This window comes from Columba livia, chromosome 10 (genome assembly GCF_036013475.1).
Source record: "Columba livia isolate bColLiv1 breed racing homer chromosome 10, bColLiv1.pat.W.v2, whole genome shotgun sequence".
Lineage (NCBI taxonomy): Eukaryota > Metazoa > Chordata > Aves > Columbiformes > Columbidae > Columba > Columba livia.
The window spans coordinates 19,638,787-19,666,115 of NC_088611.1; the positions used below are offsets into that span (position 1 = coordinate 19,638,787).

At 45.6% G+C, this 27,329-nt stretch overlaps 1 protein-coding gene across 1 annotated transcript in view; it reads right to left on the minus strand.

Moving 5' to 3' along the window:
• TXNRD3 (thioredoxin reductase 3) overlaps positions 1 to 24,850 on the minus strand; it is a 214,421-nt gene extending 189,571 nt beyond the window's left edge. Inside the window, exon 1 of the mRNA XM_021294675.2 lies at positions 24,693 to 24,850. The gene's annotated coding sequence lies outside the window, so the exon portion shown is untranslated. The remainder of the gene's footprint in view (positions 1 to 24,692) is intronic.
• Positions 24,851 to 27,329: the final 2,479 nt, after the last annotated feature.

Below are 27,329 nucleotides of genomic sequence, written 5' to 3' on the forward strand. Positions count from 1 at the left end.
ACTCTCTGAGGATTTCTTATCTTGCAGACATGTCACCAAAGACACTCAGGGGACGGTGTAACTCACTGTGTATTTCTGAGAGAGGGCTGACTATGGCCTTGGATTCCAGGCTGAACACAGTTTTGGTTAGATTTTTAGCAGCAAAGCTGAAACAGAAACAACCCCTCTCTTTTATGGACAGTCACATCAGCCCTCAATGATTAAGGAAACCCAGAACACTGCCTGGAAAGCAAGGCGCAAAACACTGCCAGTTTTCTTCCATAAATCCTGTTCCTTAAACAACACATCCATATATAATAGTTTAAATAAAGCAGGGCCAGCTGCAGTCCAGAAACAGAAAGCAGCTAAAAAGGATGCCATTATTTAGAGCCTTCCATAATACCACTAGCATGGCTTATATATTGGTGTAGGGGTCTACAGCCCTTTCATTTTCCTGACAGGTTTATGCACATTTGTCCCTTCAGAGACCGCTTTTGATGCTGCTTCTGCATTGTGTGATATTGCAAAAGCCATGGAGAATGTCAACACAGAGCTCAGCCTTTTTGACTAGGATGGGTCTTTCCCCAACATGTTCTTGTGTGGTCTGGCAGAAGTGGAGGAGATCTTGTATACAACATGTCCGAGGTTCTTAAGTCAGCAGGGACTAATTCAGGCTATGCATCTGATGTGACTCGGTTGTCCAATGTTTCACCAGGTCTCCAACTAGCTGACGGCAACAAGAGGAGAAACTTTGACCCAGTTTCTTAAAGTCATCCCAGAGATGTGCTCCAACAGCATCCAAAAGCAGCAGCACTTCATAAAGGCCACTGTTTGCTGGGACAGACTTGGCCTGGCATCCTTGTGAGGATGGTGTCCAAAAGGAGAGGGGCTGGTGGAGCAGAAAATTTGAGGCACACTCAGAAAAGCATGGCGTTGACTTTGCTAACCAGGTTTCCCTTGTGCTTAGCAACAGCTCCAGTGGGCCCCTGGGAGTTTTTGGTAGTCGGGAGCCTTGTTCCTTGGCAGAAACATAATGTTGGCTGTTTAGCATGCTGCTGAACCTGTAATCTACAGCCAAGCAATGGCAAACGCTGTAGCCAAGTGAACAGCAGGCTTGGAAGGGGGTTGTTTTCCAGGGCTGATTTCCTCTGCCATTTGCAAAAGGGCATCCTACAGCCAGGCCATATGATTCTGGACTCTGCCTCACCGTGGTTGTGCTGCTTCGGTGCTCTGTACGTGTAGCAACTGGCACCACGCATTGCAGATTCAGGTGACATAAGGTGATTGTTCAGCAGGTGGGCAAGAGGCTCATTAAAACCAAAGAATGTGCAGCCCCGAAGCAAGCACAGCAAAACCAGATGCTGCGGATGCTTTTTCCCCAAAGTGCTGACCCATGCACAGTTCCCTCATGCACCCAGCACCTTCTGCAATGCTATTTTATTTTGGTTTGGTTTTCTCACATCACTGTTACTAAACCTTCACTCTGTCCTGGCCAGTGTTTCTTTCCATGGAGGCACTTGTGGTTGTGTCCCACTCTAAAAGCTCACGTATCTATCTCAGCCCATCCAACACCCTCATAATTATGATCCACAACATCCCTCACTGCTCCTTTCCTGAGTAGTTCTGGAGTAATGGATACCAATCACAATAAATTGCTTCAAATGGCACAACAGTTTGTTGGTATGGAGAAATGATGAGCAGGACAACTGTAGATTCATTTTCATTTGCGATCTCAGCCAGAATTGGTACAGCCTAATGACCATGGCAAGTCGAGCAAATTCGTTTTCGCCTGTGACCTCTGCCAGGATTTTAATGCAAGGTCTAGTACACTAAATGATTACCAAAGGAGTTATCTGTGTTTGTGTGTCCAACCACATCAACACACACATTTCTGGAGAAGTGTGATGTAAACTTCTAGAGTAATCCAAACCTGAGGAAAATGTTTAGTTTTCCCCTCACCAAAAGCACTGTCATGTATCTGCATATAGTGACAACAGGGACAACCTCTGCTTGAGGAACAGCGTTCCCCTCCTCCCCTCTCTCACAGTGAAAGGTGGAATTTCTCACTCAGCACCATTCTCTGCTCCTTTGTCTGTATCGCTGTGTGTTCCCACATCCCTTTCCCTTCCTGTCACTTCCAGCAGGCAACTGGGACCACTTGTACTAAGCTTTGTTGACAGAGGTAAGACAAAAATAAAAGTGACTATAGCATAATGCATTCAAAACAAAACTTGAGCTTCCTTTTTAGCTTCTTGAACAAAAAGCCAGGATGCAAACACCTTCCGGAAATTCTAGGCTGTGTCTCACTTGTCCTTTTTTCAGTTCCAGCTCCAAATGAGAGACTTCATAACGGGTTATTTTGCCACAGAGCCAGCCCTTCTGCTAAAAGAAGCCATGTCCCAAGTATTGGGGGGCTGCAAGACAGACACCATGCACACTGAAAAGCTGAGGAAAAGAGAGACTGGCATGTGGTTCACATCCAGGACATGACAACACATCCATAATGCTCCCTGTTGTGGAGAGGGGTCTAAGGTGGACTGAGCATTGGCAGACTGGGCATCCCAGTGACACACATCCCATCAGACTGTGCTGGGCCACTTACTTATGGAGGTGTCACTGTGACTGCCAAGCACTTGGCCCATACCTGCCTTTACACTAGCAACTGGGGATTGTATTGGGGGTTCTGCGACGATCCTACCACCCGTGCTGTGTACCTCACGCCTCCTAAAAGAGCTAAGTTGGGTCTGCAGATGGGAAAAGCCGACGCTTGCACTGCAAAATCATCCTGAGGTTCAGACAGCAGCATCACCCATCCCGAGCTGTCTTATGAAGTTTGGCTCTTATCACCATTTAATTGGGCTGGAGTCTGATGTATCCAGCACGAGCCCCGTGTTGAAGCAATTAAATGACAGGCAAGTGCAAAAGAAAACACAAACACCTTGGTCTGGGTATGGCAAATTCTCACTTGCTTCCTTGAGCTTGTGTCCTCACACTTTTCCTCCTCGTTCCTACCGCTGTCTGTACGTCAGACTAGTCCCTATCCCTGGAGTAAACTCCCTCTGACAGCTAACGTGCAGGCTAAAAACATTGCAGGTGACTACAGGAGACCCACAGATCACCCTTTTGCCCTTGGTAACATCTGTATTATGAGCAGCACAAATGGTAACATGACAAGCTGGAGATAGATGGATGCAAACAAAATTCCAGCAACAGCCACAGGAGAATTATTTGCATCATTATCTATTTCTTCATTACCTGTCAAGGATCAGAGCTTTTTTTTTTTGACATGTGCTGCTGGTCATTTTAGCAGATGCATGTTTAATCCACATCCATTGTTGAAGAGGGGAAGAACAGACACAGAGGGATCAGAAAAGCTTTGCCCTTGTTCGTGGGAAAGCTCTAAAAGGTTGATGGAAAGGTGAAGATCATCCCCAGCAGCGGTGTCCATCTGTTTATAAGCTATGGGCACAAGAAGCAGAAGCTTTCAAGTTAGAAGCAAATCTTCCTCAAAAAGAGAGGACCCCAGAAAAGAGGTACTGGGGCAGCAAATGGTAAAGAAGATCACATGTGAAGTTCAGCGGGTGGACAGGAGAGCAGATGGTACCACTAAACCATGACTTTCCTATCACTGTCCCAAGATAATGAAGGGAGAAGGAGTAACAGCGCCTACGTGTGGGACATGGTTAGAGAATGTTCCTTCATCTGGGGTGACAAAGGGACTTTTTGGTCAGTGTCAAGACCAGCACCTGGTGAGATCCATGGAGGAACATGCAGCCAGAAACTTCTCTGTAGAAGAGCTAGACAAAATGCAAGAGCTGGGTGAACTGGAAAGAAGGATGAACTCTACCTCTTCATTTAAAAATAAGCCAGATATCTGGGGTATCCACGCATTACTTTGAGTCACCACCATCTCTGAGGCCTCTGTCATTTGGAGGCCTCAAAACCAGAGATGAATGAAGAATGTTCTCCTCAGGATCCTCACTGGCTGGGAGGATATTCTGCTACTGGTAAGGATGGGATGTGGGGGGAGGAAATAGTATGGAGCACGAGTAGCCCTTGGATGTTTGCTCCTTGCACAGCAGACCTTTTGGCCAATGCACTGGAGGCACGAATTAGCTTCCAGGGCAGTAACCTGATATCAGACTACACAGGGCCAGAAGCGAGAAGCCAAAACAATGCTGGGTAAATCTACAATTAAGTCTCCTTCAAACATAGACAAGTGTTTAATTGGAAGTTTAGAAGGAGAGCCATTTCTGAAGAGAAGGTGCAGGGTAAGGCAAGGTTCCTGACTCCTCAAGAGCATAGTTCAGCTGTGAGAACAGTTCACCTCTGGTATCCCGTGCAGTCCTTGGCCTCTGCAGGGTTTCAGCTGCGCTGCCAGGCGACAAGAATGTTGTTGGCTTCAATGAAATGGGCAGCTTCACACTGGAAGCCAGACAAAGGCCAGCAGTTCATTAGACACAGGCCAAAGAGCATCTGCAAAGGGACATATGTCAGAGTTTTGCTTGGCCCTTAAGCAATATCAGCTGTTGATGTAATAAGATACATAGGGGGTAAAAGCTCCACAGTCCAAACAAATTCTTGTCCTGCTAAACCATAACATTTCTAGTACCCCAATGCCCTTATCTCTCCATATAGGTAGCCAGAAACTGTTAATACTGTAGTATTATGAACTGAGTCTCTTATGGTTTGCTTGATCCTAAAGTTGACACTTTATTTTTAAGGTAGAATCATCATATCATTTCAGTTGGAAGTGACCCTCAGGATTATCGAGTCCAACCATAACCTAACTCTAGCACTAAACCTTGTCCATATGAACCTCGTCTAAATGCATTTTTAACCCCCTCCAGGGATGGTGACTCCATCTGCCCTGGGCAGCCTGTTGCAAGAAGAATTTTTTCCTAATATCCAATCTGAACCTCCCCTGGAGCAACCTGAGGCCATTTCCTCTTGTCCTATCACTTGCTACGGGGCAGAAGAAACCAACACCCTCCATGCTCCAACCTCCTTTCAGGCAGCTGTAGAGAGTGATAAGGTCTCCCCTCAGCCCCCTTTCCTCCAGGCTAAAAGGTGACATGTTTAAAATCAATCAGTGGTGTTATGTTCCACCAGGCTCCTAACTGATGACTCCAAAGATCTCCCCAGAAACATCAAACCTGATTAGAAACAAACTTGCAGAACTCTGTCACCACTAAGAAAATCCCATGGAACCAGATCCAGCAGGGAAGTAATACAAAGTGACATGTGAGACAAATACATATTTTTATGAAGTCAAGCCATCTGCTTGTGTTTTTTTAAGACATTTCCTTATAATAGATCTCATCCCTTCATATGCTTTTCTTAAAAAAAAAAGAAGTCATCAAGCCTCAAAATCCAAAGTACTGAGATTACACTCGGGAAGAGTTCGGAGAGTTTCACAGAGAAAAGTAACAAACTCTTTATGAGCCATTGTGTGCTTTCCTAAAGGATCCCCAGGATTTTCTTCATTTAGATTTATGAAAGGACAGCATATTGATTATGTAACTGCCATCTGAAGTGTAATAATATACACAAGAAGTAAATGGAGTTGCTGAGGAATTTAACTGGCCTATAAATAGAGAGTGGCATTCCCATTAATTCATTAAAGGTATATGGGAAGCATAAGGTATTCCAATTAACATTTCATAAGATGGTTGTAGCATGTTAGTTATGAACCAGCATTTGTCATTTTCTTTTCCACAATTAAATGATATCTAATTCCCTTGCCAGGCTGGAGCTGTCTCCTTTGATAGCTTTCAAAGAGGGCACACATGAAACATAGAGAGGTCCTTCTTTTGCTATCTTTTCTCTTTTTGTTTCTCTTTTTCTCTTTTTTCTCTGCATCTCTTCCTTTTTCTCTCACTCTTTCATTCTCTCTTTCTGCCAATTAGAAAGCATTTTGCGGTTTGCATGGGCTTGTTCACCCATCATTCAGTTAAATAACCACTAGCTAGATACATCTTGCTTAACCACAACAACTGGCCTGGTACCAGATGAGCTTGATATTTATTTAACAAACAGCGCTGTCTTCGTAGATCTAAATTAGAGCCTTATTTGAAATACTTAAAGTGTACCCATTACTGTTTGCCCTCAGTGAAAATCCAAGTTCTGGTTACGTCCCTGCTCACTAGGATTAGAACTGTCACAATATTTATTTAACAGGAGGAGGCATGCTAAGCCATGCTGCAAATATTGCTGTGCCAATATGAAGAGGAACTTACTGCTTTTCCCAGTGTTTCTTTCTCTGTATGTGCTCTCTCTTTGTCCCCCCCTTTCCTGCCTCTGCAGCCATCCCCATACCCTCCTGCCCCACTGCCCCCTCCCACATCTGGCATTTTTATCACCCACAAAGAGAATCTGATGGAAAAATATGTTTGAAAAAAGGCTTGTGAAACCTGGAATTAGTACTGATGGAGGGAAGGGGGCCATGCATGGCCAGTCCCTTCGGTCCCCTCCTCTCCCAGTGTCCCTTCTGCCCCAAACTACGACAGGGTAGAACACAGTCCTGCCCTCTTGGCTCCTCGTCCCCCTGTATCAATCCACCCTTGGTGAAACCCACGCTGCACCAAAACCTCACCAGCTTGGAGATGAGTGTCACTTAGTCATTAGTCCAGATCAATTCCCACAACAGCAAGATCAGGTTCACTTTGGGTCTTTCCCCATCTCATGGAAAAAAGATCAATGTAAACTATAACCAGGGAGGAATATTTTTCTTCTGTCTCACTGGGCAATTCAAATTCCCATTGCCCAAAGGAAATGTGTAAGCACATACCCCTGGTACAAGCGCTAGGATAACTTAGCCCTTTCCCCTTCTTCCTGAGATACACAACACAGATCCCTCCCTCTGCTCTGCAAAGCCTGCTGAATTTCTGGAGTTAGGCAAAGAGAGAGAGATGGGTTCGTTATCTCCAACCCACTAGAAACACAGCAGTACAAGGGAAGGAAAAGAAGCAGTGGAAAGGTGGGGAGAAGCCTGTGCTGAGCAGTATACATCTATTTAATGCTGATAACTCTGAAAGAACAAAGTTGCTATCTAAGGAAGTTAATATTTTTAGCCTGATTTCCTCTGCAATCATTCTGTGCGTCAGTTCCCTTCTAACAACTTTTGAACCAGTTGGCCAATTTTGGCCAAACTTGCCAGCCAGCTGCAAGTCTGTTTGGTACCAAGTTGCTACAGGATTTACGAGCATTGGTGCCCATGAGTGCAGGGACCCCAGTCCCCACTGAAGGGAGCAGCCCATGAGGGTTCAGCTCTCGACGCATCAGGAGGAGACCCCATGGGTACAAAGAAACCCTTTGTACAGGCCAGGACCACTCGGTACATTGGTAGCACCTGGAGCCACCACAGCTACGAGTGCAGAGACATTTCTGAACCTGACAGAAACTGGGTCTCCACAAAGAGGTGAAGAGAGGAAGGCAGAGGAAGGGGAGGGACAGGGTTTGCCAGGTGTCCTCTGGGGAGACAGACTGCAGTGCAAAAGGAAGGAGAGCTCCAGGAAGGGTTGGAAAAGCAAGGGAAAGTATGGTGAACCCTAGAGGATCACAAGAATTTGGGCTGGAGGAAACACTGCAATTCAGTCTGCTGAAAATAAAACGAGGAAAGCAAATCCAACTGCTTTCAGCGAAGCCATTCCGTCTCTGAGTGAGGAACGATCCTTTCAAGGGCTGGATTCCAGAGCTGACAGACTTGTAGCAGTCAATTATCATTACAGCTACAGATGGGAAAACCTGATAAAATGAGTCCTGTATGGACAGAGGATTGAAATAGAGCTTGAGCAGGGATCGCAGCCAGAGAGAGATTAGTGGCCATAAATACATCAAAAGGAAAGGGCTGTAAGACACGTGCATAGCTCAGCATAGCACCACCATTTATAAATTGCCATGTCCCAGTTCATACCTCACCATTCATGGGCATGCTAGGAAAGGCTGCACAACTCAGACACAGGGTCTGCATGAAGAAAGACCCATTTCTTTAATGTTACTGCAGCTTCCAGAAACAGTTTTGTTATTCTCTTTTTTTTTCTTTCCCCAAGGCCAAGCAAAAGAAGCAGCTGTGCCTATTAAGACGTTGCTCATACAGTGTGCTAAGGCCATGTCAGAGTTAACTTTGTGTCTGCATCTTCATCAACAATGCGACATTGCTTACACCAATTTGATTTTACCTTGTCTGGTAGATGAAAGCAATTTATAAGTTTCAAAGAGCACAATCTGGCTGGGATCCAAACCCAGGAGTGTAGTGCTGAAAAGCGAATTGCTAGAGACTTTTATGTCTGGCATATGGTGTGCTAGTTTCCTTTCTAATCCTGGTAATGACGGTCAGTACGAAGTGCTGAGTTGGTCTTGTTGGCCAAGCCTTTTGATGACCTGTGCACACAGATGGGGATTTCAAACCCTGACCAACACGAACTAGGAAGGGGGAATTTAATCACTCACTTTGCTGACAACTTTGAAATGTGTATTTTCTTCCTCATTTCTGGCTATGTTCTTCGGAAGAGGAAGACAAAGTCATGAATGGGCTGCAGCAATGGAAGATTTCTACAAGCTCTGCTGCATGGGGCTATTCAGTAGCGCACCTGGTGGATCCCACTAGCATCTGTGGCTAATTGAGAAGATAAAGCCATTTTGCTGGAGTGGTTTAGACTTCCAAAAGTCCTTCAGTCTATTCCAGCTGAGCTGATTAGAGTCCAGCTCACTGGGAGTCATTACTGTCAATCCCACCAGCTGGCCTGAATTTTGCAAGGAGAAAGAAGAAATAAAACCCCAAACATTAAAAATGAATAAATCTATATTTCATTACTTTATGCAAACTGATTTTCCCCAAAGGGAGTCCTATTCGTCACATTGTCACATCTTTGTGATATTTCTGTATGGCTTGGCTTGCTGGTGGATCTTCTTCAAAAAGCAAAGCAGTATTTCAAGAGTTAAGTGTCAGCATCAATGAAATTAAGAGCATTTTGGATATAGATGAGATAAGGGCACATGCAGCCTCTGGATATAGACACATGCAGAGGTAATGTATTCAATATCTAATGCAGGATCTAAATTCTTGCATTCAGCCAAGTTATATTTATCACAGACTCTGCTTCTTAGAGTACAGTCATAGCTGGAGCATGATTGGAAGTGCAGTTCATTTCAGTTACCTCAGACTACTTAGCAGCTGTATTTGCCAGAGATTTTGCTCATCTGCTAGTTCCAGGATTTTTCAGCATCTCTGTCACTTTTGCAAACAGGAGGAAAGAGTAACCATCTTTGGAGATGACCATGCCAGCCTGGGAGCCTGTGTTTGGATAAATCCCCAGCAACTCCTTGGAGAGAATTATTTGATTGTTGCTGGTTGTGATCCTGGTAATCACTCTGCCATGAAAGAGTGGGGAAAATCCCTGGGAAAAATGGGATGAACTGGAAGGTATTTTTCATTTTGATACACTCAGGTCCATTACAAAGAGCAGACCAACTTTAGCATGCCCAAGGTACCTGTAGGATCACAACTGTGAGTCCATGGGACCACGACTGCTTAGGACTTTCTGAAAGAGAATTACTGAATGTTTATCCCACCTCCCACAGCTGTCAGTACCAGAGGGGTATTTCCTTTCTCTGTCTTCTCACATCTGTCAGAGACAAGCTACATGTGCTCCATTCCAGACCAGGTTGTGATCTGGACAACCATCCTCCAGTCCAACCACAGCTCATGCACAGCACAGTGGCATCTAGTCCTGATCCACTGTCAACACAGTCGTTCAGCTGAGGGTGGAGGCTTAAAACACTGACAGCAAACCCATGTTAGGAATTGCCTCATGAGAAGTTCAGCTTCCCATACACCAAGGGATGGCCTTGGTAGCTACAGGCAGCCGCCAGCTCTTTTGCCTCACAGCAGTTCGTAACCTTTGGTGAGACATCCCCTCATTCCCAGGTGACACGCTGGAGAGGTGTGCTGGGAAATGAGACACTGATTGTGCTGTGGGTTTCTCTGCGCTGCAGTCACAGCAGAGAAAATCGCTTGCTGGGTGAGGTGGCCCATGCTGAGCTCCACGTGCTGCCACTGAACCGCTCCCAGGATGGAGCATTCTCAGGTGTTTCTGCTCTTGCCTGTGGACACGTTTGTCACCTACAGTAAAACTGAGGACGGTGTGTGCAAGGCTAAGAAGGAGTATGGGGAAAAGAATAAAGAATCAGGGTAAGAATATCGATTTAAATACCTAATTAGATCCATCTCCTTCTGGTGCTGTGCCTTCCTCCACCTCCAGTGTTTACGAGCCTAACATTTGTTCCCGAGTCTAGTGGATGCCAGCACAAGACCCATTTCCACTCCGGCATCAGTTTACATCATTCTTCCCCCAGCCTCAGACGCTTTTTGCTTGTCCTACAGAGGAATCTGTGACCAGTCTCACTGGAGGAAGATGAGCCTCCATCAAGCCCAGAGGAAGGGTCAGGATTTTTTTTGTCACTCCATTTTCCTTTTTTCTTGTTCGTTTTTCCCTCTAGTAGTTTATTCAAGCCCAGAGAAAGAGCTTAGGCCCTAGCTCATGTAGAGCTCTGATGTATGCAAATCCTCCTTGTGCTCCCATGGCCCTCTTTTTTTCCCCCTTCTTTCCTTTTAATTCTAGATTTGAAAATAAAATGCGAGCTGGCTGCACAGAGATCTCTCATGTGTGCAGCTTCCAATTGTGGCAAATTGGAACTGTCGATGCAAGCAGCTCAGATTTATTTATATATTTAAGGGGAAGGAGGGAGGAGAGGGAAGGGGAGGGGGGAATGCTCATGGTAGAAAGGAAAAAGAAAAATAACAGATCCAAGCAAAAAGGGATTTGAATCTCAAATACTGTTCCCTGGCCCATATTATCCAAATCCCTTCAGCCTTGTCCATGACTGCCTCTTGCCTAGTTAAAAACAACAAGCAAAAGATGAAAAAACATTTTTTTCCCCACAATTCTAAGAGTTGTTGAGTTTTGTGGCTGCCATTAGCCAACCAGAGTCTAACACCGAGACTGATGCAATTAATACTTGGTGCTTCGAAACATTAACATAGCTATTTATATAAATTAGTAACCTTAAGCCCAGGCGGTAGCATTATTACAGCATTACTAATTAAATCACAATAAGCTTAGTTTGCAGTAGTATTAATTATGAAGCTGCCATAGTGATATAGGAGATCTGATTGGCCTACTGTCAGTCATTACCCCATCAGTAATGAACCAGACAGGCAATGAAAATCAAAGCCGTTGCTCCAACAGCGTTGCTCCCACTTCCCGGGAAGAAGGGCCACCGTTCCAGCAGAGAAGGTATCGACATTCTCCATCAAAGCTGCCATGCAGGGTGCACAGGATTTGGTGCTGCAGGGAGGCACGTGGGGAGGCTGTTTCCTGCCATCTCCACTGTCCTGAATCCACAGGAGCAAAAGTGACTCTTTTTTATGGCTAACAAAGAGGTTGCGGGCCTCTTTTGTGAGAGCAAGTGGCTGAACAGTGGATTAGGGAACATCCTTTAGGGATTTTTTTAGGGCTAGGCAGAGTTAGAGTAGGAAAGGACACTGATTTGATAAGACAGAAAAGGCTGTGGGACAAAGCCACTAGTTCAGGAAAAGGTCCCATCACAGGCCGGTGGTGCTGTACCTGGGAGCAGGAGGAAAGGAGGGGGTGTCAACAGAAACCCAGGGGTGCAGAAGGACACAGGGAGCAGAATCTGTAGGGACTTACACAGGGTGTGTTCCTCACTGTACACAACATCCTGTCCCAATGCTGGGGCTGAAGGAAGGAGATGTTGGAAGAAGGATGCTGAGGAGAAGTCCGGGGTGAGGAACACAAGCTAGTCTGAAGCAGCTCTTCTTCAACATGGCAGTAAGAGACAACCCAGGGTCATCTGCAGAGCTGTCTCAGCCTCTGTTCTACACAGGAGATGATGGGAACCCTAAAAAGAGCCTCTTTCAGTCTCGTTTGGTGATGTCCCAGGCAGACACCCAGCAGTGGTCCTCTCTCCACTGTTATAGTAGGTCTCCTGCACAGCAAGAGCATCTTTGAACTAAAAGCCCGTAAAACAGAATGAGAGTACACGCAGTGACAGCCTGTGCATGTTTCATTAAAGAGAGAGCAAATGACTGATGGGTGTCAGTCCAATCTGCACCTGCCTCTCCTCTATCCTGATGGACCTAAAATGATGAGCATGCCACAGAAATGCAAGTAAGCCAGCTGCCTTCCAATCCTGTTACCAAAAACAGCGACTCAAAGCAACAAAACACTCTGTGTTCAGCAGCGGGAAGGCAGATCCTGTGCACTTACTTAGAGGTATCACCTGAACTTCTATCCATGAAGGGGATCCTCTTCTGAAAAAGAGAGCAAAATGGTCCAGAGGTAATCATCCAAGCAGGTGCAAGATTATCACGGAAAGGTACCATGGGAAGATCTGCTCAGCTGATGGAATTGGAGAAGACAGGGAAGTCTTACTCAAGTTTCTGCACCAGTTAAAGAATTCGCAAGGTCCTGAGCAACTGGAGTGACCTCCAGCCATCGATGAGATGGGAGATATAAGCCCTCACTGGCCGATTTCTCCTCCATCTCAAAGGAGTCTCACTGTTTCCTTTGAAAATGGGCAGAGGGATGCTGCAGGTTGCATTTCAACCCCAAGCTGAATCTTGTGTGATGGCCGGTGTCAAAAGCTGCTCTGGCATCACAAGCTGGATCTTGCTGTCACCTTTTCCTCTCCCAACATAAGGCTTAAAACACTGATCTGCAGCAGGTCAAAACAAAACCCAAACCGAACGAGCAAACCACAAGCCGAACACAAAGAAAATGCCTTGTTTATAAAATCACAAACACAAAGCTCTCAGGACACAGTGCATGATACAAGTCCCTCCACGTTTGAAGGCAGCAGACTCGGCTGTTGGGGATTTTTTTCAGTGTTGCAGCAGCAAACCCACTGCTGCGGATTCAGGGGCTGCAGCACAGTCTGCCCTAAGTCACCTGCTCTTCCAGGGCACCCCTGCCAGTTCACACCAGCGGAGGATCTGCCCCCTTCTGTGTCTCGATGACAGAGCTCCTGTAGCCACAACCCCAAATCCGTGGGTGTTTTGCAAGGACTAGGCTCTGCACATTAGCTCTGAAGGGAAGGATGCACACGCTTCTTCTGTAGGTCCTGACTTTTAGAGGCTTACGTTCCCGTTATTGTATAGGTCAGCAGATGGCACTGCTACATTTAGACTTACAGGTTTGTGGGTTTTTTCCTTCTTAGCACGCAAATGTGTTTTTAGCTCTAGAAGAAATGCTCCGTTGCTGCTATTGCCTTCTCATTGCTGCTTGACTGCTCCAAGTCCAGTGCTCCCGGCTGCTTACAGCTCCCTGACCACGAGCCGCTGCTGAACACTGAGTGATGGTGGGACAGTCTGGAAACGGGGACTCTCTGGGGGCTGGTTTTGGCCAAGTCTGTTCCAGGGCAAGTAGAAAGACTATTAAGCTCTGATTATATGCAGTTTCTACAAAGCAGGTTTCCTTTTCAGAGTTGCCCCTCGATAAGGGTGTGCTCTAACAACAGCAGTACCTTCTGCATTTCAGGATGTTGAGGTAATACTCAGGAATAGCTGTGCTGGCTCAATTCCCCCTGGCCCAGCTACTGGTCTCTAATAGTGGGAATAAGGAGATGCTTAAGGAACATGAGTATATGTGACATTTCCTTTTAATAGTCTCTCAGCCATTTTCATTTCAGATGTGATCTCTCTTGCATGCCATTAGCAGTTTGCCCTGAAGCCCATCTCCCCCATCGGACTCGCAAAATCCCTTTAGGAGATTCACTGCCAACCAACCTGTTGCATGAAGAACAACCCATTTTTTGTTTGCTTTGAGCCTGACTCCTGTTAGCTTCACTTGATGTTTTCTAGCATATTGATTGTTCGAGGTTGACTAACCAGTCTCACCCTCTTCATGCCACTGACAGGTTTGTAGCCCTTTGTCGTTCTCCATCAGTCACTGCAGAAGCCAGAACACATGGAGGAGAGAGGGGCGAAATGCAAACACAGGCTGAGGCAGTAAGATAAGCAGCACAAAAGCAGGGACCACAAGATGGTCTCAAGCTCTTTACAGGCACGTCTTTTGGCAGGCTCCAACGACGAGGTGGTGGACAGGGAGGCAGAACAAGCACGCGGATGGGCCTGGGCAAGACAGGGCTCCTCATTATAATCCATATGGAAGGATAAGAAGCCACTTTGCCGCAAGGGTTGCCAGGCCAGCCTGCAGCGTGGCCCAGAGCCAGAGCTGCTCAAAACGCGAGGAGATGCCTGAAGACATTGGCAGGCATTTTAAGGATGCAAGGACTGAGAGCAAAGAAAAACAGAAATCCCAGGGGAGAGCCTTAAAGTACATTTAGGCTTAATTTGGATGGGAAGGTGAGGAGACCCTGGAGGGATACCTGCCCTGGCAATCCACAAACTGGGGCCCAAATCCAGAAGAGGCAGCTGCTTATCTAAGGTTGAGCTGGGAGCTGTTGGAGTCCATGAAAGTTGGTAAGTAACTATCAATGAGCACCGAGAGCCCCTGAGGTGGTGGGGACACTGGAAAGCAGCAAAGGCAACGCATTTGGAAGGAAGCCTCAGCCTCTCAATAAAATTTGTGTTCTTTCCACTTTATGGTCAAGGAGTTGCTTTCGCCCCAGAGAGCAGGAAGAGCCAGCTGCTCTCCAAGAGCTCATGCAGGTGGTTCGGGAGATTCAGGCAGCTGCAGATGCAAAACACAGAGCTTTTCAGCAGGCTTATTGCAGTACTGTGATATGTACATTCACAGCACCCAGGTGGGCAGCAATATCCGTGTGGCTAAAAAAAAAGGTAGTTGAGCCCATTCCCACACCCTATGGAGACCCAAGGCGTAACAGTACAAACTAGTCCTTTTTTCCTCAAGGGGGATTACTCTGGAAAAAGCTATTCAAGGGCTTTTGCTATGCACTTCTGGCAAGCTGAGTGAGTGCCCAGGTGGTGCCGCGAGCTGCATGGATGTCTGCTCAAGGGTAGAGAGCTGCAATATCCCTGGGAGGTGCTGCTGCGCTCAGAAATCTGGGAAGAGGAAGCAAGGATTCAAATGAAGAGAGGTGTCATAAAGAGTGTGAGAAAACACATTTTGCCCACCCCAGGCAAAGGCAGTGGTGTGTGGGAAGAGTCTCTCTCACAAGATGACATTTAAACAGCTTTGCCATGTTGCTGCCACGTCATGTGCCCAGGGACACTGTGCAGCCCCACAGAGCAAACAGTCAGTGCTGCCCTGGAGCACCCATTGCTCTCTGAGGAACATCAAACACCACAACAAGCATGAAGTTCCAACAGCAAAGGGACAGCCTTCAGCCCCTTGGGTGGGACAAGGCAGTCTGCATGTCCACAACTGCCCCAATTTGTCTGAAGATACTTCCTCGCCAATTCACACATCCTTCCTATTTCAATTTGCAGACTACAGGAGCGCAGGAGCCAGAGAATTTTGTCAGGCTGAGTTGAAAGCAGCAGCAGCCGCTGTAGCAGCAGGCAGAGCCCAACCAGAAATGACCTCACCAAGCTGCTCATCTTCTTTGTGCATTTTCATCCCTGGCAAAAGCCCTGCCAAACCAGAGTGTTCTCTGAAGAGGCCAGGCAAGAGCATCCAGCCTGCAGGAGGAACCCACCATCATCGCTGTATCACAGCTGCTCTTCCTGTGCTTATTATAACCGGGGGACAAGGCAGAACAGAGGAATCAAGGCTATTTTTAAGCACCATGAACAGATCTTAGAAAACACAAGGTGGTCATAAAAGCACATAGTATGTTTTCACAGATGATTAGAGTTATGAATCGGGCTGGTGAAGGAAGGCAGGGGCTACGATATTAAATGAAAGGCTGTAGAGAGAAGCATTGCCTAGAAGAAATAGTCAAGTACCTGGAAAGCATAGCTGTTTTTATTTCTTGCAAGTGATTTTTACAAGAAACAACATGTTCTGCTTTGTTTTGTTTTCCCTTGAGATGGGATCCAGATGCAATGCTAGAATCTAGATTTTACCCAGCCTGGCGTTTTGGGCAATGTCTTCTGGAAAAGCTGCAGCTTTTGGAAACTGGATCCCAATTTGGACCTCACTGCTCAGATGTTAACTCAGAGCGTGTTTGGAGGGAGGTTTGGTTTGGTGCCAGTCCCTACATACAGGGAAACATGGAAGTTGGCAAATACAGTCCAAAAAAACACAAAGCCACCAGGTCAATATGGCTACAGGTTGAAGCTCATCTTGGACCCTGAGACACAGAAAATGGAGTGTAAAGCAACTCTGGTCTGTGTTGACAGAAGATGGAAATGGTGAAGGAAATGTCAAAAGCTATTTGGAACTGGAAGAGAGGGAGAAGATAAAAACAGGATTTGGAGGACTGAGGCTTGAATATTTGAATCTTATCATGACAAGCAGTAGCTGTGCTCACGCTATGAGGTCCATGTCCTCCCAGTCCTGACCTCCCACTCATTCAGACCAGGGGACTTTCAGGGCACCCAGTGTTGGTTTCCTCCTTGCCCACCTATCTTCACAGACTGAGCTTCCCAGGGAACTGAGGGGATTCCTGTGTCCCACAAGTGAAATAATCCCAGTGTGAGAACACCAATGCTCAGCAAAGACCTATGCTCAGGCAAGTTACGATGCCCTAAAGCACAGCGCATGATCAAAAGATTACTAAAATAGGAATGGATATGACAGGCCCTGGCAAGGCAGCAGCCAGTTTTTGACAAAACCATGGATAACTATCTTGACTGAAGTTTCCTAACCCTCCACCCAAACTTCAAGCTTCAACTCAAACACTGATTCCAAAACATCTGGTTAGGGCATGTATTCCTCCTCACTGCTCTGTCTCTATGCAGCTGTTTGCATGTTCTGCTATTCTACATTTCATCACTGGGCTTGCAACAACAATAACATCCTATTAATATGAGGTTTTCTTAATGTAGAAGTGCTCAAACCTGAAGAACCTGGACAGCTTAAATGGGTGAAAGCTCAGGAAAAATATGACACCACCTTAGTTGTATGGCCCAGGAGCAGAGGATGAGATGGGAGCCAGGTAACAGGTCAGGAAGTGAGTTCATAAAAAATGAGGTGGTTCACTGGCTGATGGGGAAAGGTGACAGTACATATCTGGTCAGTAGAAAAAAAAACAGGTTAGTGAAAAAGAGGCAAGGAAAAACAGCATCAGGGTTTGGTATCTTGTTCCACCAAATTGTGAAATTCCTGTAAATAAGGAATTAACCAGCATATGATACTAAACTGTCATTCCAGCAACTGGATGCCTTTACCATTCTTCTAGCCCCTCTGGTAGCCCATGGTCCCTTTCCCACCCACGGGTCTTGCCCCAGCATCTCTGTGCCACCTGCCCCGACCTCCACCCGCCTTCCAGCAAATCAATCCTGTGGCTGCCCAGAGGCAAGAGGCAGAAAAGGAAGGGCAAAGAAAGAGAAATTATTTCGTTTGGGTTTTTCTCCTAAGCAGGACAAGTGCTTACTGTTAATATGCAAAATGCCTGTATATCTCAATTATACACCTCCCACTGGGGCCTATTACAGCTACCCTGGGCAGCCAACATGTGTCGACAGAGCAAACATTGAAGGCTACCCCAACATACTACAAAAATAAAGAGCAGAGAAAGCAGGATAGGAGCCTGTCGGCAGCTGCTTCTTTGTTTTCTCCCTTGCTCCTTCCCCATGTGGTTCTTAGGTCCAGCTGCCAGGCCTATGTCTCATCACTTTAACGCGTGCATGCACTTGCAAGCTCCCTTATCTCCCACTGCGTGGTGGAAATCAGGAAATTTGCATTGCTCCATCACAGCTCATACAAGTTCATGTTGGTTTTTTTTTTAAATAGTAGAGATTGGAAGGGAGGAAAAATGCTTTCCAAGTACAAGAATGATTTTTTTAATACTGATCCTACTCCCACACACACACATTATTCCCAAAGCCTGGGTACCTGAAAGGTAGAAAAAAAGAAAGAGAAAATTCATCCTTAGTGACCAATAAACCTTACCGTCGACAGAGATTTGTGCCCCAAAATAGGCAAAAAAATTCAAGCAGTCTGAAGGGTTCTGTACTTTTGTTATTAAGTTCCACTTTAAAGGTGCTCAGAAACAGCTGTGGTGAAGAATAACACAAACCCAGAGATGGATCGATTTGGCAAAGTGTGTGCTGGAATTGATGACCCACTTCACTCTTATAAAAACCCTTTTTACTCCTACATTTTCTCCTGCCTATTACTATCTCACCCCATAGAACTTTGCACAGTACCACCAGGATATTCACTGAGCTGAAGTTTCTGGTAGAGTTTTACACCCACGCAAAAGCTGAAGTAGCTTGAATGAACAAATCACACATGGGGAAAAAGGGCGAATTCCATTTTAGTGAATCGTTGTGTATTTACTGGGAGATACCCAGAAGAACTCACAGTTTGTGCTCACACAGAACTGCCAAGATGATGCCATTCGAGCCCTGCTGAACCCAAACCCAGCCGCAGCTGATATCCTTCCAGTGGCACGAGGGTTAATGCAAAAGGGATGCTGTGGCAGAGAAGCCAGGCAATTGTGTGTCTTTTATGTTTTAAACTTGATTTCCTGTGATCGAGCAAGGGAGAAAAAATATTCAGAATTACTGCAAATAAGTGCAAAACATTTTGAAGTCCTCAAAGAAGCACCTGGTTACAGAGCAGCCTGTTGACTTTATGTGGCCCAGAAATAGCTCCTGTCTTCGTAGATCTTCTCCTGACATATCATCCTCCGTATATTACTGCACCTTCTCAGAACTATCTTGCTCGTCCTTTCACTGTTTGCTGTCATCTCTTTCCATTATCTGAGAACATTGTATTGTTACCATTAGACTGATGCTTATCCACTCCTTGCCTTCCTTTTTTATCTTACCTAGCCTGACTGCATTTCCTACCATGCAGGAAAATGTTTGCTGGTATGAAGAAACTCTTTCTGCCTATTATATTTTGTACTTTTCGGTTGCTGGTTCTGTTGGACAGAAAGCATCTTTTCTGTTACTTGCCACACCTGCATGGCTCAGGCAGGAAAAAGGAGGCAAGCTTTACTTTAGGTTAAAGCCCAAGGGTCACATTTAGGCTCTTCAGTACCCAGCACTTCTGAGGTGTTTTCATAACTCTGTCCTGTTGTAATTCCTAAATCAAAGCATCAAACTCTTTTGAAAATCTGTTTTATTCAAAGTATTTGATGGACAGACAGGAAAAAAAGAGCTCTTGGTGTGACAGCCTCTGTAAAAAGAAACCAGGTGATTTTAGTCTACCCTTCACCTCATCTGGAACAGGAATACAGCCAGATCAGGCACTGGATGCTTTCTGGACACCACAAAAGCTGCCACCAGATCGGTTCATCAACATTTACATCTATAAGCATTAAATACTAACGACCCCCATGTGTGATAGACACTGGTACATTGTGGGCCTTGTGTCAGCCATGGGTAACTCAGCCTCAGAAAACCATTTCCAGCTTGAAAATGTTACAATGATCTTTCATGAGACCGCTGCCAGTGCTTACATTACCCCAAATCTCATTATTTCCTCCATCAATTTCCTCATGCTTGTATAAATTAGAGTGAATTACAGTATTCATTTGGAATAATGTATAGCCATGAATGGATTCACATCAGTCAGAAAGGGTACGTTTATTCATGAACACTTGAGTGTTTATTTCAAGAATATCAGTGGGGATAAATGAGCTTCAGAGATACCGGTGCTGTTAAGTGGCTGGGAGTATTCCTCCTGGAAGTGTACTTGAAGACTTTTCGAACAGCTCCTATTTATTACTCGCACAATGGATTAGCTGAGTGCTTCCACATGCCTCCAGATATTTTTTTGAACAAAAGGGATTATTTCCTTTTAGTATGTCCCTCCCATCCATCCCAGCAGTAAAACAAGACTGCCCAACATGGATGACCACATGTACAGCATGAGTAGTAAATCAGAAATAGCTCTTTGCAAGCCATTTGTAGATGTGGCGGCATTTAAATTTGGCTGCGCTGACTATAGTTTGAACAGTTGCGAAACTGCAAGTAATCAACACTTTAATAAAACTCATGATCTGCTTGCAGATAGTCTGGCAAAGAGAAAACTGCTAAAGGAGCTAAATCATTTGCAGAAATCATTTTCAGTGGATAATTTGACCAACTCCAATATGACGGTATTTATGTGCAAAAGCTCTGAAAACTCCTTCATGAATGGCCAGCTCCCACAGAAAATGACTACAGAAAACTTCTTATTGCTGTGGATCAGAACTGCTTTCCATGTTCATAGAGCAGAGCCAGTATCTTTAAAAGACACCTGCCCAAAGAAATCATCTGTTTGTGCAAACCACTGAGCTTTTTCCATTCCAAGAGAATGGCTGGCTTTGCGGTGCTGCAGCAATGCTTTACACAGGGGCTTCAAACATGCCCATAAAGTTTAGGTATGTTGTGCAAGTATATTACTTTATTGTTAGACTGACTTATATCCTGTCTCAAGTCTGTAGTTACATGAGGCTACACACAGCAGACGCTCTTCTTCAAAATACTTAGCTAACAGTTTACAGGGTGACTCAATAATTTAAGAGGATTAGTAGCTGGAAATGAAGCCCTGCAGCTGCGCATAGCTTATTTAGTTCCACTCCAAATTTACAATTATCTGATGGTTGTTTGGTGGCCTAGGTGAACTGAATTACCACCTTCAGACTGTTTTGTAGGAGATTGTAGTGTACTTATCACAGGTATCACACAACCACCCTAAATGGTTTGGCAGTGTAGCAGCTGGGAAAAAAAAATCCTTGAAGGACTGACGGCTTAAGCACTGATCTCTCTGCTAAGGCTGCACATGTGAAAGCTGCGTTTGAGACGACTTGGTGGTGGGGCCCCAATGTGGGGACCCGACAGACTTTGCAGAGGCCACCCCAAAAATTCCTCAATGCTGATGAATGGCAGTTAGTGGGGATTTGGAAGCTATTTGGGGAACTGAGTGCAAAAAGGTCCTTATCTCATTTGAATTGCTGGGGCAATCTAGTCTCCCACTGTCGTATTTCCAAGCTTCCTGACAAACTTTGTTCCGAGCATTAGAATTATTATAAACCCCCATTTTAGGAGCGAATTTTATTAACAAGGTGCTCTACTAGCACCTTGACCTTTTGTAGTCCTTCACTTCATTGGCTTATCATCATCCTAAGGACATGGTTTAGTGCTAGACTTAGGTTATGGTTGGACTCGATCATCTTGAGGGTCTCTTCCAACCAAAATGATTCTATGATTCTAAAGAGCTGCTTCCAGGCAGGAGGGATGAAAAGAGCAGGCAGCTCATGAAAGCACCACCCTGGAGAAAGATCAGCACAGAAGAACATGCTGCCACAGTCCCCACAGCGGGAGAAAAATGTCCTGTCCCAAAGCTTATTCCTGTGTTGGAGCTGCCACCAAGACTGGGAGCTGGGAGGAAGCAGTAGATCCTCGTGATGGATGCTCAGAGACACCAACAAGCGGGATTCCTTATTTTGGACAACTGGAAACAAATTCTCAAGAGAATTGGTATAACCTGGCCTAGGCAGGGACAGCTTTGGGCAATTACGATGCCACTGAGAAAGCTGGTCTGGGACAGCAAAGGATGTGCGGAGAGTGTTAGGGAGTAAAGAGGGCAGCAGCACCAAGGTGAAAACAGCAAGGTGTATCTGATGAGTCCAAAGTAGCATCCAAAGCTACAGCCCCACTGGGGTTCTCTATTTTTGTTTCTTCTACTGAAGAACCACTGAATCTTTTCATTTTCCTTTCCTCTGAAGAAGAGGAAAAATAAAACCAAATGGCTTCTTTTGAAGCATTCACACCCAATGACTCCAGCAAAGTTGTATTAAAAAGACAAAGAAAGGAAAACCCAATAAAGTGAAAATAAAAATCCACTAAAATTTCATTTGTTTTTACATATGGAGCTTATTTGCAGTGGGTGAACAGTTAGAGCTAAAAACTATAATCCTATGGCATGTACAGCTCTATTATGAGAGGACACTGATCCAGCCCCAGCATCAGCTTGCAAAATACATCTGGCCTTAAGACAGAGACGCTGCCTTCTGGGAGGTGACTTTACAAGGCAGCCTCTGGACCTGCTGCCCATAGAAATTGGTCCTTGCTATTTTTCGGATGCTGAATGCAAAGCCTCCTCAAAATTCAGGTACCCTAAAAAAATCACTGGGGTGATCACTTCTCTGCATCCTGCCCATCAGCAGGTTTCTGAGGATATCTGACCCTGCACAGCCCTCAGCCAGGTTTTCCAAGGTTTTTGCCACAGTGCCTGGACTTTGGGGACCACCTGCCCAAACTGAGCTTCTAACCTGGTGGCAAACTGGTCCTGGCTCCACCTTCCTGTCTTTTCACCACCTCAGGATGCCTCTGGCTCTTCTTCGCCTGCCTCCTTTCCTCATTCACTGCTCCCCAGAGGACAATAAGCACTTTAGAAACCGCTTTAGGGATTCTCCGCAAGGAGAAAACAAGGAAACCCAGCGACAACAACCTAATCAACAAACAGCTGAGCCAGGGATAAATTCACATGGAAAGCCTGTGTTTGTTTATTACTAATGGGTAACGGAGATGATAACCTTTTAATCCAAAACCATAATGAAATATGCATATTTGTTAATGTGCAACTATAAAATGCAAATCTTGCAAACACAATGGGGAAGGGCAAAGAAAGTGCTCGGCACCAATCCTAATTTATTCCTTTGGCTTCAGACATTTATCCAAATTGAGTTGTGTATGTAATATAAAGTCAAATGAATATGTAATTGTAATGTATATGTATAACCATTTTCATCTCAAATACGCCAACTGTTTATCATAATAGGAAGTAATACATATTTTGCCGAGTAAAAGGTTACCTATTAAAATATTTTTACACTCTTCCCACCCCAAGCTTTTGTGCTCTCTGCAAAAGCTCTATTTACATAGAGACAATTTCTGATTTTCTCTTTTGAGCCACGCTACCCGAATTCAAAAGATTTAAAAGATTAACAAAGTAGAATCGGAAAGATTTTTACACAAAGTTCATTCTTTTTCACCCTCCTCTTTTCCAAGCAGCGCAGAAATCGCTCTCCTAAATATCAATTTAAAACAATGGCTAACAAGCTGAGCAATTTCCCCCTTCTATTTCCAGTCCCCAAAGAAACAGCTTTCCCCTTTTGCTGTCAGAGCAACTACATATTCATTTACATATTCATGCAGTAGCAACTAAGCTTTATTGCTAGCCCTGGTCAGCACCGCTTTTGTAAATCATCTCTTTGGCAGCCTGGCAGACTGAGAGCTAGAACCAGCTTCACACTCTGTATGTGAGAAGATCTGCACCAATTTGTGAATTTCATTATTTGGGAAGAGACGAGGAAAATAAAGATTCAAGACAAATCTTTCCTAAACTCACCTGAAATCAAACCTGCGATGGATAAGTTTAGGTAGTTTTTCTTCTTTTTTTGGTGGGACTATCACGCTTATGGTTCCTCAGCTATTGTATTGTGAGGAATATTTCTGTCTGAAATTTAGCACGGCTTAATTGTCTGAAATTTGAATGCACTGCCAGGAAGTCAACAGTAATATTTCCATGGACTCTACTGAGCAGCTGACCCGAGGAGTCAAAGCAGACCACAAAGGATTCTGTAACCAACTTCCACCCATTGCCTCTTCCGTCCCTCACTCCTTTATTCATTTTTCCACTGCTGCCATAACTAAGTGCCGCATTTATTCAGTCCTGCCCAACACATTCAGCATTTTCTTGTCTTCTAAACAAAACATTTTCCACCTCTTTGTGTTTTCTGACTCTCCTGAGGACCAGAGCAATGTACCAATAACCAGCAAAGAGGAAATCCCATTTCTACTTATAGCCTCAAATTCTACGAACGCAGTTGTTCTCAAAAAGCGCACAAAGCACTGGTGATTTACTAAAACTGCATAATTTTCCATTCTGTTCTACACATACTCCTGAAAATGGAAGAAAAGATTATTTTGATGTAGGGCCATAACAAAGTCCCACAAAATACATCTGGGGAGGGGACCGATTTGCTTTTTTCCCCATTGCCCTGAGCTGGACTGAAACAAACTCACAGACCGTGTCCACAAACAGTCCTGGAGCTCCAGCTCCCCACACTGCCCGGTGTCACCATCACTCTTGCCAATGCCACCGATCCCAGCTGAAGGTTTCCTTTGTCACTGAGACTCCCAAAAGCCACGTTAGGCAGGTGACAAGCTCCAAACAGACTTCATTCCAACCAGAACTCTTTAGCAGAGAACCAACTGGAAACAAGGTTTACCCAAAACCAATGAAACTGGAACACAAGAGGTTCAACTTAAATTTGAGAATAAACTTGTTCCCAGTGAGGGTGGCAGAGCCTGGCCCAGGCTGCCCAGGGAGGTTGTGGAGTCTCCTTCTGTGCAGACATTCCAACCCGCCTGGACACCTTCCTGTGTAACCTCATCTGGGTGTTCCTGCTCCATGGGGGGATTGCACTGGATGAGCTTTCCAGGCCCCTTCCAATCCCTCACATTTTGTAAATCTGTGATTCTGTCAGCGTTTCAGAAACATTTAATAAACTGCAGGTTCGATGGGATATTATTACTGTGCGAACACACAAAAATACAGGCTCACAAGAACAAGAGGCCTCTGTCCCTCAAGGTCCCCCCCCATCTGCCAGGGGGACCAAGGTCTCCCTCAAGAATGGATCCAGCCGAAATAATCACTCACCGGGGAGCAGGTGAAGGTTCAGTCCCGGGCAGTCTCCTCAGCTGGTCCCTGATCTCAGGGGAGGCTCCGAATCCCAAGGGCTCCAGCGGGGACCCCGCGTTCCCGCCCAGCCGGTCCACTGCGGCCATGACGGGCCGGGCCAGAAGCTTCTGTGGGCCTGGGCCTCTCATTGGCTGAGCGCCCTGTCTGTTAAACGGGAGTCCCGCCCTCCCGCTCCCCAGCTCGGGGAGTCACCGCGAACCGTGAGGGGTCACAAGGACAATGGGGCACAGAAGGTGCTAAAGAGCCACCGGCTGCCCCACCGAAAGTTCCCGATTTCATCGCGGGGGGGTGCGGTTCTGCAACTGCCACGTCCTTGTTCAAACCCTCCGAACTCCAAGGAGGCTTCGGCAGCGACCCCGGGGCCGCCACATCCTGCAGGGCGGGCACAGACCTGGGCACCCGTTAATAAAAGTCTTTGGAAATGGAAAGTGCGTCTTTTTGTTTCTCCCAAGCATTTATTTCCTCAAATTGATATGGAAATCAGCCAGAATGCACCTTGTTTAACGTATTTCCCCTCATTTGGACCATGCAGAGTGGGAGAAGAGGCCGCTTTGCTTTTAGAAATGAAAGGGTGAGGGAGCAAAGCCGAGCGAGGAGCGTTCCTCTAGAAGCCTTCCATCATTCCAGACTCATCAATCATGATGCAGATTAATGAGAAATTAATGCGGTGCAGAAATGACTGGGGGTGAGAAGCTGTCGGTCAGCAGCAGGAGCAACTGTGCGTAAAGACAAAGCGGCGAAGATCTCCAAAAAAGAGAGAGGGTTCGGCAGCCCGGGCTTGTTCTTTAATGAGGAAAGACAGGGAGGTCAGCATGGGAACAAGAGAGCGTGCGGCTGCGTCAGGGAGACAAGGGGCACTATTTAAAAATCCTGTCAAAAGACTCTCTGGACTGATTTGTATTAAAGCCTTATTCACATCTTCTAATGAAAAACCCTCCTGCATCAAATCATAATCTATAAGCCTTAAAAGGGAGAGCGCGTGTGTGCACGCAAGAGAGAAGGGGGAAAAAAATCAAAGGGTTAGAGGTTAATTTCGCTGTGCGCCTCCTCTGTTTGGGGGAAAAAAATAACAGAGATGAGGAAAAATAGCCCGCTTTACCTCCTGTTCTCCCCTCTTTGATCCTCCAGTGACATTAATTTAAGCATTTAACTTTCTAATAGCGGTTATTCTAGTCACATTTTCTCTCTGTTTAATGGCAGGTTTTGAGCACATCATTTAGTAGCGCAGTGGAAGTGATGGAGCAGGTGTATGACAGATGACTCACTTTCCTGGTGCTTGGGCATTTGGGGCTAACAAGTGGCTTAGCATGTTGCTGGTTCAAAAACTCTGAGGGTTCTGCAAAGCAGGGCGTGCAATGGTGGGGAAAGAGTGAAAACTGACCTTCCTCCTTATTATTTCCTATCTAAGGGAGGTGAGTAGTGTCATCTCCTGAGGTAAAGTTTCTTTCCTCCTCCATAAAAGAGTGTTCTCACTATGAGTCCAAGCCAAGAAAGCATAAATTGAGTCCTGATGTCCCAGCCCGTCCATGCAAATTTGCAACAGCAGCGACAGAAACTCGTGGGAGTCGTTTTTTTGGAGGACGTGGCCGTTCCGCAGCAGGTAGGGAGTCTTTATGCAAATGCCGCAGTGGTACCTTCATTTCTGGCTCCTGTTGATCCCACCGCCCGCAGGACGCCTGTAACCATAGCAATGGGCTCAGTTCAGAGGGTTCTCTATTGTGCATAGAACAGACAGTGGCAGATGATGGTATCGGCAGAAAGAAGTATCCAGACATAGGCACCGTGGATGATGGGTGGATAATGGGAGAGCAGGCTCACAGCCCCGGCAGATGGAAATCCATAACAATGGTGGTAAGTCAGGTAGACAGCGGTGCTCAGGCACCGTGGGGATGGGCATGAGAAAGGAATGGCAAGAGAATAGAGGATAAATGAGGATAGATGTTCAGCTGACTTAAATGTGAATATATCCAGACATCACTACATACCATATCTAATAGAGTTATATACACCCAGTCTAACTCCTGCTCAGTCCAGGCAGGTTTTTCAGCTCTGGAATGGGGCTGGAGGAAAGACGGGATGTGACCCCATCAGTTGAGGTGTTTTGGGAGTACAGTGAGGAGAACACAATCCACGTGTTCGTGAGAGATATGGCTGTGCTGGAGATGGTGCCTTTACACGACCATCTGAGGACAAACCACACGTCAAAGCGTGCAGATTTTGTTATAGGCATTTTCTAACACAATATGACATCCCTACTGACAAATGGGTCCTAACTTGTCTTTTATTCCCCAGCTCTTATAAACTCCCCTTATTTATTCAGGGGTGTGTATGCACCAGAGGTACAATGGACTTTCTGTGAGCCCAGGTGCACCACAAGTCCCTTAGACACCAGACAGGCTATACATTCATATGACAGCTTCTTTGGCTTTTAAGAGAGGTAGTCTTTAATACTGTGCTATTAACTGAAACATCTTTTTAAAAAAAAACTTGCATGCACACATGCACAAAGACTAAAATACAAGTGGGGGAAAAAGAAATCAGAAAAAGAACCCTATTTATCAAAAAAAAACAGTGGCTCAGTAGTGGCGGTGAAAT